Source organism: Camelus ferus, chromosome 35 (assembly GCF_009834535.1).
Source record: "Camelus ferus isolate YT-003-E chromosome 35, BCGSAC_Cfer_1.0, whole genome shotgun sequence".
Lineage (NCBI taxonomy): Eukaryota > Metazoa > Chordata > Mammalia > Artiodactyla > Camelidae > Camelus > Camelus ferus.
Genome location: NC_045730.1, coordinates 16,796,720 through 16,807,836, shown reverse-complemented (window position 1 = coordinate 16,807,836; position 11,117 = coordinate 16,796,720). Strand labels below are relative to the sequence as shown.

Here is an 11,117-nt window from a genome sequence, read left to right as displayed (position 1 = left end):
TTCTCAGTGAAGTGGGAGCCACTGCGGGGTTAGAGCAGGAGATAGACAGTCTCTGTCTTGGATTTTAACTGACTCCTCTGGCTGCTGTGTGGAGAGCAGACAGCAGGGGCCTAAGTGGATGTCTGGAGACAGTGAGGAGTCGACTCTCATGGCCGAGGCCCCATCCCAAAGCATTTGGAAGGCAGAGCTGGCTGAAGGAATGTGAGTGGGGGAGACTGGATGTGCTCTCCCGTCTCCTGCCGCCTCCCACCCCAACATCAAACAGAGACTGTCTGGAGGGAGCTCAGCAGATCAAGGCCCGCCCCGCCTCCCCGGGGACCAGAGCGGCTGAGGGTCCTCATCTGCATCCCCAGTGGAGCAGGAGCCCCTGCGCACCGCCCCTGCCCACCGCCCCGTCCCCAGCAGCCTTTGATCTGGTTCGATGTCTCCTTCAGCCTTCTTCCCAGGCAGGAAAGCTTTCATCCTCGGGGTGCGGCTCCCCCAGAGCTGCGCCCTGGCTCTGGCTCTGACACAGCCTGTGTTGTGGGGGCGAAGGGGCAGGCCACTACTTACTGGTTCAGTTCACGCTGAGGACTCTCCTAGGCTTGGCCCCGTGACCTGGCAAAGGGACCGGCTCTCAGGGGGGCAGATGAGACCCAGATCCAGGCCTTTAACCCTGGTGTGGATGGTGATGCGGGAAACTCTCGCACCAGCAAGAGAGCAGGCAGCTGTGGGTTCCCAGGCATGAGAAGAGTGGGTTCGGAGCCCCCAGCCCTGTCTGCTGCTCTCCTATTTAAAAGACAGATCTGAGACTGTGTGCTGGCCACCTCAGGGCTGGCCAGGAGGGGCAGAGGAAGCCTCTGGACTTGGGCAGAGGGAGGGGGTAGTTGTAACCATCTTCAAAATGACACAAATTTCAATTCAGATGATCAGTTTAGCACCTACTTGCCTCTTAGGAGCCAGAGTGCTTGACTGGCCTGGACAGGGAGAATTCGTGGAACTGGCACAAAGCAGGGCTTAGTGTAACATTGGGGGAAATGTCTCTTCCTGTGAATCAATCCAGGTGGACCACCTGGAGGATGCAGATGCTGGGGGACATCTCAGAGGACCCCCAAATACTGCTGTATGGTCGGGGGGTGGAGGGAGGAAAAGGGAAGTCGGGCTTCTCAGGCTGGCCCGGACAGGTCTGTTCAGTGTTCCTGGGGGTCCTCTCTACACGCCTGGGATGGGCTGGGCATCCCCATCCCACCAGCTGCCACCCCTGCGGGCGAGCGGTAGTCATGGCTGTAACCGGTGCAGGAACTGCATTTACTGAGCATTTACTCTGTACTTGGCCCTGTGCTAAAACCTCAGCCACCTCAACTAATGTCATCCCCCAATGGCCCTATGAGGTGAGTGTGATTGTTATCCCCCTTTTACAGTTGAGGAAATGGAGGTTCAGGGAGGGTCTATGACTTGTGGAAGGTGGCACAGTCAACCAGAATTGACAACCAGTCTCAGTTACTCTCTGGAAGATGCCCCTGCCACACCCCTCTGGCCCCACCCCTCCTGTCCAGTCTGTGTGCCTTGCGTTCCCTTCAATTCAAGGTCCATCCTGATCTGTGAATGCAGTTGGGGGAAGGAACAGGTCTTTTCCCTTCAGACTCACTGCCTGTGAGCCCTCAGGGATAAGGTCATTCCCCAGGAGAGCAGTTGGTCCTGAGATCCAGAGGGTGCTTTGGGAAGTGCCCTGGTCCCATGGTCAACAAACAGCCTAAGAGACACCTGAGGGCCCGACATGGCCTCTGCCTGCAGCTGAGGGGCAGGTACAAGGATCCAGGGGCTCTGGGCTCTGGTCCCATCCTGCCCACTCCCAGGGCCAGCGTCTCAAAAGCAGGGCAGAGTCCTCCACTTCAGTCACTATGAAGGTCTGGAATTTCTCCCCACTCCCCAACCTGCTTAGCTTGGGCCTCCCTATGGAGAGTGTCTTTTGCAGGTCTGGCCCGACATCCCCCAGCCCCCATGTCTCCTAGCAGCCCCTCTGCCCACCAGCCACAGACCTCAAAGCCATTTATTCTCCACCTGGCCCCTGGCCCCCCGGCTTTCCCCCAGCTCAGGTCCCCCCACAAACCCTCCCTTGGCAGCTGGAGGGAAGAGAATAGTAAAAGTCTATTGAGGCCATAAAAGGCATTAACCATCTGAACACTCGTCCATGGCGCCCCAGCAGCCGTCTATCCTTAAGCAGAAAATATTGTTTAATGCCGATGGTAATGAGGGAATCAAATTTTGAAAATTAAACCGGAATTTGAGCATTAGCGCCAACATGCTGGCAAGTCGAGTGTGCGGCTGCCACCCGCCTCCTCCTCCCTCCGGGGCCCACTCACCCTGCACAGCCAGCATGACGCCTCCTCACACCTGGGGGCCCTAAGGCACCTCCCTGAAATGTCCTCAACTTGCCATCGGTGTCTTGCTTCTCTGTCTTCTGGGCTCTCCTTTTAAAATACAAATCCTTCCAGCCAAAGCCCCATCCTGCCCGGACATTCTGAGAGAATGAGGAGTCTGTCTCCCTCCTGGACGGGAGGGGCTGGATGAAGAATGAGATTCTGGCAACCAGACTCTCCTGCCTTTTCATAAGCACTTAAGGTGCTTTTTTATAGGTTGGGAAACTGAAGCTCAGAATTCGATTGAGGTTCTGGGAGAATGAAGACTCCTGAGGGCAGAGAACTGGGAGACGTGTGTGCTGGTGGGGAGGAGGGCAGGCAAGAGGCAGATGGAGAAAAGTCAAACTCTGTCCTGGACCCTCCTCTTCGGAGCCTGCCCCAGGCAGGGACCGCTTGGGAGCAGGTGAAAAGAACAGTCAAAGGGAGCCCTTCCAGCTCTCAGCCTTTGCTTCACTTCTGTTGCGGGAGGCAGCCAAGTAGGGGTATGAGCCCGGTGGGCTTGGGCCATAGAGGGAGACACACCCTCAGATCCAGGTCTGAAAGGAAAGCCTTAGAGCCACTCACCCAGGACCAAAGCCAACTGGAAATGAAGCAAGCACAAACTGGACCAGCTGGAGGATCCTAGAAACAAACTCACTTTTGCGTTGGGTAGGGTCAACCCAAGACCATGTAGACGAAGTGAGTCTGGAGCCAGGTTTCTTTGGTTTCCAACAGCCTTCCAGAAAAGAAAGGCTAGTTGTAATTTCCCTGGGGAAACCTGGACAGACAGGAAGATGGGGAGCCTGGCCACCTACATGTTGGGAAATTCTTCAAGCAGTAAGGGCTCAGGCCTAGAACTGAGGGCCGTTTCAGGCAGAGGAAGAAGGATTTAGAAAAACAAAACACAGAAAACAAAACAAAACAAAAAAATCCTGGTAAAAGAGAAGTGGCTGGATAGAAAGGCACGTATGGACGAATTTTAATGCAATCAGAAAGCTGTCATAACAACACTGATGGAACACGTTCAGACGTCAGGAGAGAAGGTGTGGAGTTGCTGTCCCAGCATTGAAATCAGGGTCTGGAGGAGGACGGGCCTCCTCTTCCCCTCCTGCTTCCTTCCTGGGAGGAGACGTTAGAGCAGGAGGGTCAGGGATTCACGAGGGTCAGGGATTCACAATGGTCAGGTTTTCACTACTTCGTCTTCCTGGAAATCCCATTTAATCGGAGCCTTTAAAAGGTGCTGGAGGGAAGGGGATGCAGATCCTGGGGGCAGAGTTTCAAGGGTTACACTGAAGAGTCGAAAACCCAGTTCACTTCATGCAAAACGTTGTTTGTGCTTCTGGGAGTTAAACAGAAGCCCTGGCCCCTCTCTCCTCTGTCTCTGCACTCTCTTTCTGCCTGTCTCTTCTTTCTGCTCTTTGTTTCTAATTCTTTTTCCTCTGCCTCTGTCATTTTCCCTCACTTTCTGCCCTGAACTCTATCTCCTCCTATCCCAACTCAGCGTCACCCCTTCCACTCCCTCTCTTTTGGTCTCCCAGTCTCTGCTTCCCCCATGTCAGAGCTTGGCATCGGCAAGCCCTGGAGATGGGGCGGGGTGTGTCCAGCCCTGCGGGGGCCAGAGCACCAGGCAGAGCACCCAGGCTGGGGTGGGCGGTGGGGCGGAGCTCCAGGCCCTGAGCTTTGGCTGAAGCCCATCAGTGGTGGAGGTCCAGGCCGGTGTGCCCTGGCTCAGCACTGATCACAGGAACCAGCAATGGTACCCTTCAGACCTGGAAGGAGCACCTCATCCCTGACAGCTTGCCCAGTGCTGAGTGCTTTAGACTGGGGGTACCAGGAGGGCAGAGGTCAGGCCTTCTTGAAGAGGAGGACTCTGGGGTGGTTTGTGAAGGAGAGCAGGGACCTGAAGGTTTCCTCTGCTTTGTTCCAGACCCTGAGCTCTACGGGAACTCTCCTGGCAGTGTGGGCAACACTCTGGGGCAGGAGGTACCAACCACACTGACTCCAGAGCAACACGATCCTGGAGGGCCCTTGTTTTCCATGGAAACCACGAACACGTGGACTTTTGCAGTTTTGGGGGGTGTGCATTTCTGCAGCCTTTGCTGTGCGTGTCAGTCATTGAATGTCAACAAACATCTAGTTGGTATGAGCCACCACGGGGACCCTGTTCCAGCAACCATGGCTGCAGAACGCTTTAGCCCCATACAGAGTGCTGTAAAACAGCCATTTATTATGCTCATGGATTCTGTGGGTCAGGAGTTCAGACTGGGCACTGCTTGGAAGGCCTGTCTCTGCTCCAGGACGTCTGGGCCTCAGCTGGAACACTCCCAGGCTGGGGGCTGGAATCAACTGAAGACTCATCCACCCTATGTCTGGTAGTTGATGCTGGCTGTCAGCTGGAGGCCCGGGTTCCTTTCCGTGTGGACTCCTGGTGTGGGCTAGTTGGGAGTTATTCACAGCACGGTGGCTGGCTTCCACAGAGCGAGCATCCCCCAAAGAGAGCCGAGAGTGGAAGCCGGTCCTTTTTATGACCAAGCCTTGGAAGGCGCCTAGTGTCGCTTCTGTCATTCTTTAGTGGTTAGAGCAGTCACAGGGCCACCCAGATTCAGGGGGAGGGAACGTAGATGCCACCTCCCTGGGAAGAGTGAAAGTCACATTGCAGTAAGAGCAGGTGAGATGGGAAATCTTTTTTACAGTCACAGGCTACTGCAGATCCCTGTCACCCTAAGCACGCAGTTGAGTGATGTCAATACAACACAAGTGCTGGGGGAGGCTGCTGGGAGAGCCCCGTCTTCAAGAACAGGCTCTTCAAAGTGCCCAGGGCTGAGTTTTGCAGCATGTGTAGGAAGGGGTAAGAGGAGGGGGCACCAGATGGAGGTAAAAACATGTGAGACAGAAAGGATGTGTGCCCCTGAGAATGGCATCATTCATTCATTCATTCATTCATTCTACAGCTCAGTCCTGAGGGCCTACTATGTGCCTGCTACTGCTGCTCCAACAGAGGTCTAGTCTCCTCTCTCAGGGAGCATACATGGAGGGGTAGGGAGCTAGACAGAAACCCAATACACAGGCAAAGCAGTAAATAATCGTCCTTTGAATTTTGGGCCATGGGAGGGGCTGGGACAGAGAATAAAGAAGTGGAAGGAGGAGCTTTGATGAGGAAGCCATAGGTAAACAGATCTAGCATTAGAAGATTCAATCTTGTGATGCAGAAGACATTCCAGGCAGAGAGAACAGCATATGCAAAGGCCCTGTGGCGAACTTGCCAGTTGTAAATTCATTTTGGTATCTATAGGTGAAGGTGGCTGAAGAAAATAGAGTGTGTCTAAGAGGAGGGAGGAAGGGATCGCAGGGCTGCCCAAAGAACCCAGGTGCTCTAGGTGAGCCGCAGGACCTGTGGCCCTTGCCCCACTATGTGTCAAAACAGAGAAACAACCTTCCTACTGCAATTCTCAATAATCTAGTTTGCGTCCTGAATTAAAGCAGTTTCCCTGAAAAAAAAAGTGTGGGGTCTGCCCTCTAGGCAGGAAAGGGCAGAGTCAGGCTCAAGCCGCCATCAACAATCTGCACGGCAGCCAGACCATGCCGGTGAGTGCAGCTGCCCCTGGGTAGGGGCAAGGACGGGGGCAATGAGGGACCGAGACATGCCGCCACCCAGCGCATCTGTAGGGCCCCGTCCACCGCATCTGAAGGGCGCGTGCGGGGAGCTGAGACTCTAGACCCCTGGGCGAAGATTGGTGCTTATCATGGCCCTCCACCCACCACGTTCCCCATAGCACCCAGTGGATAGGACCTGGTGAGCCTAGGCTAGGGAGTAGAGGAAGTTTGGGCTGGTGGGCCTCACGCACAGTCCCAGCTGCAGGGAGCTTCATCCAGTCTGGTGGTCAAGTTCGCCGACACTGACAAGGAGCGCACAATGCGGCGAATGCAGCAGATGGCTGGCCAGATGGGCATGTTCAACCCCATGGCCATCCCGTTTGGAGCCTACGGCGCCTACGCACAGGCAGTGAGTGGGGGCACAGCGGGGTGGTGGGGAAGAGGCGGCGGTTCTTCACAAATCCTAGGAAGCATGGATGGGAAGGAGGGGAGAGGTTCAGGTGTTCTGTTGGCACCACCCCACCCCTGCCACCACTCATGGAAGGGTGTCCTCAGCCTTCTGATTACTCCTGGCAGGGATCCTTGCAGTTGCCACAAAACCCTCCTCACCCACACTTCCCCTGTAGTAGTCCCCCTTAGGGCCCTGGCCCACCAACTTCTTTCTTCTACATTGAGGCTGTCTCTGACAGCATCTCCCCTCAGCACTCACATGGGTGGCACTGAGGTAGGCCAGGGTTCTAGTTCTAAAAATGCAGGCTCATCTCACTTTTTCAGCAGTGTCCCAGCTTGGCCAGTTTCAACAGTCACCCCAGTTCCCACTCACCTCTGAGAACACTGCAGGTAGCTGAGGTTTTATTCATGCTTCTCCTGTAGCTTTTACCCAGCAGACTCCATGTTAGGGACAGAAATCTCCGACAACTTAGTTCTACAGAGGCTCCTCCAGCACGTCTCTAGAGCTTTGGATGCCATATCTCCATGAGCTTCAGGCCTTTTGCAGGGCTGACCAGCACCCGTGGAGCCAGTTCCCCTCCTCCCCCCCTAAAATGAATACTTTTGAATGCAGTTTCCTCTTGGGCGCTGGTCTCTAATAGCCACTGAGGACTAGGGCAGATATGGGGAAGATGTCAGGGCTCTCTGGGGGTGGAGTGGGGAGATGTGTCTGAGCTCCCAGGGGACTCAGGGCCTGGGAGGCTGGTCTCGGAGCTGAACCCCTTGGTGGGGAGGGCTGCCCCCCTGGAAGCGCATGGTATTTTTTCCACTCCCTCTGCCCCAGCTGATGCAGCAGCAAGCGGCACTGATGACATCAGTCGCGCAGGGCAGCTACCTGAACCCCATGGCTGCCTTTGCCGCCACCCAGATGCAGCAGATGGCCGCCCTCAACATGAACGGCCTGGCGGCCGCACCCATGACCCCAACCTCAGGTGAGTGGACAGGTACCAACACAGGGCCTGGCCCAGCTGGAAGGCAGCTGGATCCAGATTGCTACCTTTTGTTTGGCCAGTGGCGGCCACCAATGGACCCTCCTGTGTTAAAAGCACCTGATGTCTGGACCCAGTGCAGACCTTACCCTCTGGAAATCTGTCTCAAAAAATGTCCTAATCCCTGAGGGCCCAAAGGAAGATGGAATGTGGGCCCCAAGCAGTCCCTGGTGTGGTATCAGGGTGGTGAGAATTTCACTCAAGTTGTTTAGCCATGTCAGATGTCAGGGGGCAATTCATGCTGGTCTCTAGTACAGATATCAGGAAAGGAATTGACAGGAAAACATCTCCGTTTGAGGTCCGAGGCAGGGAGAGCCCTGCTGATTCTGCGGCCCTGTTTGGTCCCTGGCCCAAGTAGAGAGGGAACCCCATTTTTTCATTTCCATTTAACCCAACTTATATTCACTATCTTTTTCCAAGACAACTGCACAAGCAAGAAAGAAGCCCAAGAGTTCTCAAAGGACAGAGGGGTTAGAAACAGCCCCACTTACAAAGCATGTTTTTAATTGGATCTTGGCTATTGTCCGGTTCTGTGATTCTCAACTAGAGCAACCCCAACCGCAAATATCTGGCAATGTCCTGAGACATTTTTGGTTGTCACAACTGAAGGAGGGTGAATGTTCCTGTAATCTGGTAGATGGAGACCAGGAATGCTGCTACGATGCACAGGACAGCTCCCCATAAGGAAATATGTGGCCATAAATGTCAATAGTTTAAAGTTAAGAATGCCTGACTAGCCCCAAGGGCCGGCCCAACACCCCAGCTCTCGTTCACCAAGCTTCCTTGGCTCTCTGCAGCCAGGCCATAGCAGCAGCCTTCCTGACATCCAGGAGCTATTCGTTTCCCAGCTAAAAGCTATAGAAGATTGTGCATCTCCAGCCCCAACTTCAGCACTACCCCACAGCTCTAATCCCCAACCTAGGGACATTCCTGATGGCCTCAGGTCCTCATCCAAAGAGAGACCCTGCTTCCTACATGAAGAGGAAGGCTCTCTCCAGCCTCTGGGGCCTCAGTACAGTCACTGTGCCATCCACACCTTGGTTTCCATCTACCTGGTGTAGGGAAGGCACAGTGTATTGTCATCTGACCCCAGCTTTACCCTCGCCACAATGAGCATCACCACTGCCTTAACTGGAGGAGGCCAGGGTGTCTACTTTGTGTATGAATAGGACTGAGTCTGCACTCTGCAAAGGGCTCTCTTCCTCAGTGCAAGGGAACACCAGAATTAAGACCTCCTCCACCTGAGTATCAAGATTCCTTCATGAGGAGGCAGATCAACCCCTCAGTGATCCATCCAGTGAAGATAGCAGGGAGCAGGCCACAGCTTATGTCTTCTGAAGGCAGAGCTAGGGAATGCTGTTTGTAAGGAATTAGAGGTGGGTGTGAGAGAAAGCAGTGTCACGGATGACGCTTGGCTTTGGGCCTGAGTGACTGGAAGAGAAGAGCTGTCGTGACCTGAGATGGAGGGAGTTTGAGAGAAAGGTCAGGCGCATGACAGACTTTTCAGTGGAGGTTCGAGTGTGGAGTTTTGCGGGGGAGGTCTCCAGTTCCCCAGTCTCCCCTCAATTTCCACCGTTGTCAGCAGTACACCCTTCATCCACCCAGGAGCAGCAACACTCACCTTCTCTGGAAGAGGGTGCTGGAGCCTGCACCCACTGCAAGGCTGGGGAGTGGGACGTGGCTGCTGCCAGTGAGGGAGGGAGGAAAGAGGACGCAAAAGCAGCTAAAACCCTGCATGACTTTACAGGCCAATAGAGGGTGTTTACAAATGATGAGTGCTAGGTGCCCAGAAGGCAGAGCTAACCTGAACTGGGGCTGAGGGACTAGCCGTAGCTCAGCGTGGGGAGTGGGAGGGGGATCTCAGGGCCAGTGGTGAAGACAGAAGACACAGCAGGCGGCCAGGTCAGAACTGGAGGTGGGGGGTCTGGGGAAGGAGGGGGGCCCCTGCCGGGCAGCCCCGCCACAGGAAGGAGGAGCGTGCTTGGGCTTTGGTTCCATACAGTGAGGCCCCGGTGGGGTTGGGTCTGCCGATTCTGATGTCTCTGGAGAGTGTGGTTCCTGGCTTCCCTGCTGCCCCGTGCCTCTGGCTGCTTGGGCTCCTGTCTTGTGCTAAGATGGGGGTTTCTCCAAGAAATCTTTCCCCAGAAACTAAAAGGAAGGAAACAAAGGCAGAGAGAGTGCCACGAACATGGCCAGGCCCGGGTAGACACCCCAGTTCCTTGGCCCTCCTCTGAGCTCGCTGATCGCTCTGGGCCTGCACTGAGGGCCAGTGTGCCAGCGCCCAGCACTGCGGTTCTGCAGAGGGGAGGACAAACTGGGTGTCTGACGCTGCGGGTCCCCGCCTCTTCTGGTTCCTGGGCTCTGGCTCTGAGTGTGCTTCTGCAATGTCTGCTTCGAGTTTGCAGGCATGGGCACTTCGGATCTGGCCTGCATGAGGGGGGCTGTGGCTTTGGGCCTGGGCCTTCTCTGGGTAGAGGCCGGCTGTGTTTAGGACCTGGCACCTGAATTGGCTCAGCTGGACCATAATTTCCTCACCTGGGTCATGAGGTAGGGCTTCCCAGACCTGATTCAGGGTTCCCCATGCTGCTCGGTGACCCTGCTGCTACCTCTAGGGCTGTGCCCTGGGAGGCTCTTCCGGAGGGTGGCCAGGCAGGGGTCACCCTGCAGGCAGAGGTGCGGCTGCCCCCTAGTAAAGAGAATGGGCATGTGTGCAGGGGCACAACCATGGGGAGGCTCCTTAGCGGCCAAGTGAGTGTGTGAGTGTGTGTGTTGGGGGCCAAGTTTGTGTGAGAAATGAGAGTGTGTATGAGAAAGTTGCCTAGAATTGGCTCTGAGGAGGGGCTGTTTGATGTTCAGGCTTCAATCCCCAGTGTTGGACAGCACCAGGCACTGAAGGGCAGCTGGAGGGAAGCTGGGAGTGGGCAAAGGAACACAGTGGATGGGCGCCCCAAAAGTGCTCAGGACTGGGGGAATATTCCCCTGGGGTCCCTTAGTTGCAGTTGGCATGGCAGACACCTGATGGCACTGCCCTCCAGCCTCTTCTCCCGCCCCAGCGGCCCCACCAATTGGATATCCTGGGTGGTGGGTCTAAGAGCTTTCTTTCGGGAGGGGCTGGGGGTGCAGGCAAGGGTGGCAGGTCAGGGCTGGACTGGCACATGATGGGCCCTGGTGTGAGGTGGGGAGGTCTGCTGTTGGGGGAGCAGAAACTCAGCCTGGACGGGCAGGCAGGGCTGGGGCTCTTCTGGGAAGGCAGAGCTGGAGGCCAGGATTAGGCTTAAAATAGAGTCACCTCTGAGCTATTTCACAGCTTATCAGCATTGACAAGTCACAATCACAGGCTTCCCATCCACACTCCCTGAAGGGAAACACAAAGCTGAGAGTAGAAGCCGCTGCCTGCAGAAGCCTGATGTGTTGGAAAGCCTGCAAACAAGCCTGGTGCACAGGCTTTGGCCCGGGCCCGGGTGCTGTAGGGGAGGGGGGCCAGGAAGCGAGCTCAGGGGTACTCATGAGGAAGGCGTAGGGCTGGGGACATCCAATGCCCTGGGAGGGGCAAAGGACCCCCAGTGGTGAGATGCACTCCAGGCAACTCAAATCGGAATAATCTGATGATGCTTGACAGAGAAGAGAACCGAGCCTCCACCAGTAGAGAAGGCAGGTCAGGGCCTGT

At 55.5% G+C, this 11,117-nt stretch overlaps 1 long non-coding RNA gene across 1 annotated transcript; it reads left to right on the top strand.

Moving 5' to 3' along the window:
* Positions 1–221: 221 nt before the first annotated feature.
* LOC116661519 lies at positions 222–10,740 on the top strand. The gene is made up of 3 exons (XR_004317402.1): positions 222–231; positions 5,276–5,280; positions 10,587–10,740. It is a non-coding gene; the product is annotated as an uncharacterized LOC116661519 (long non-coding RNA).
* The last annotated feature ends 377 nt before the right edge of the window (positions 10,741–11,117 follow it).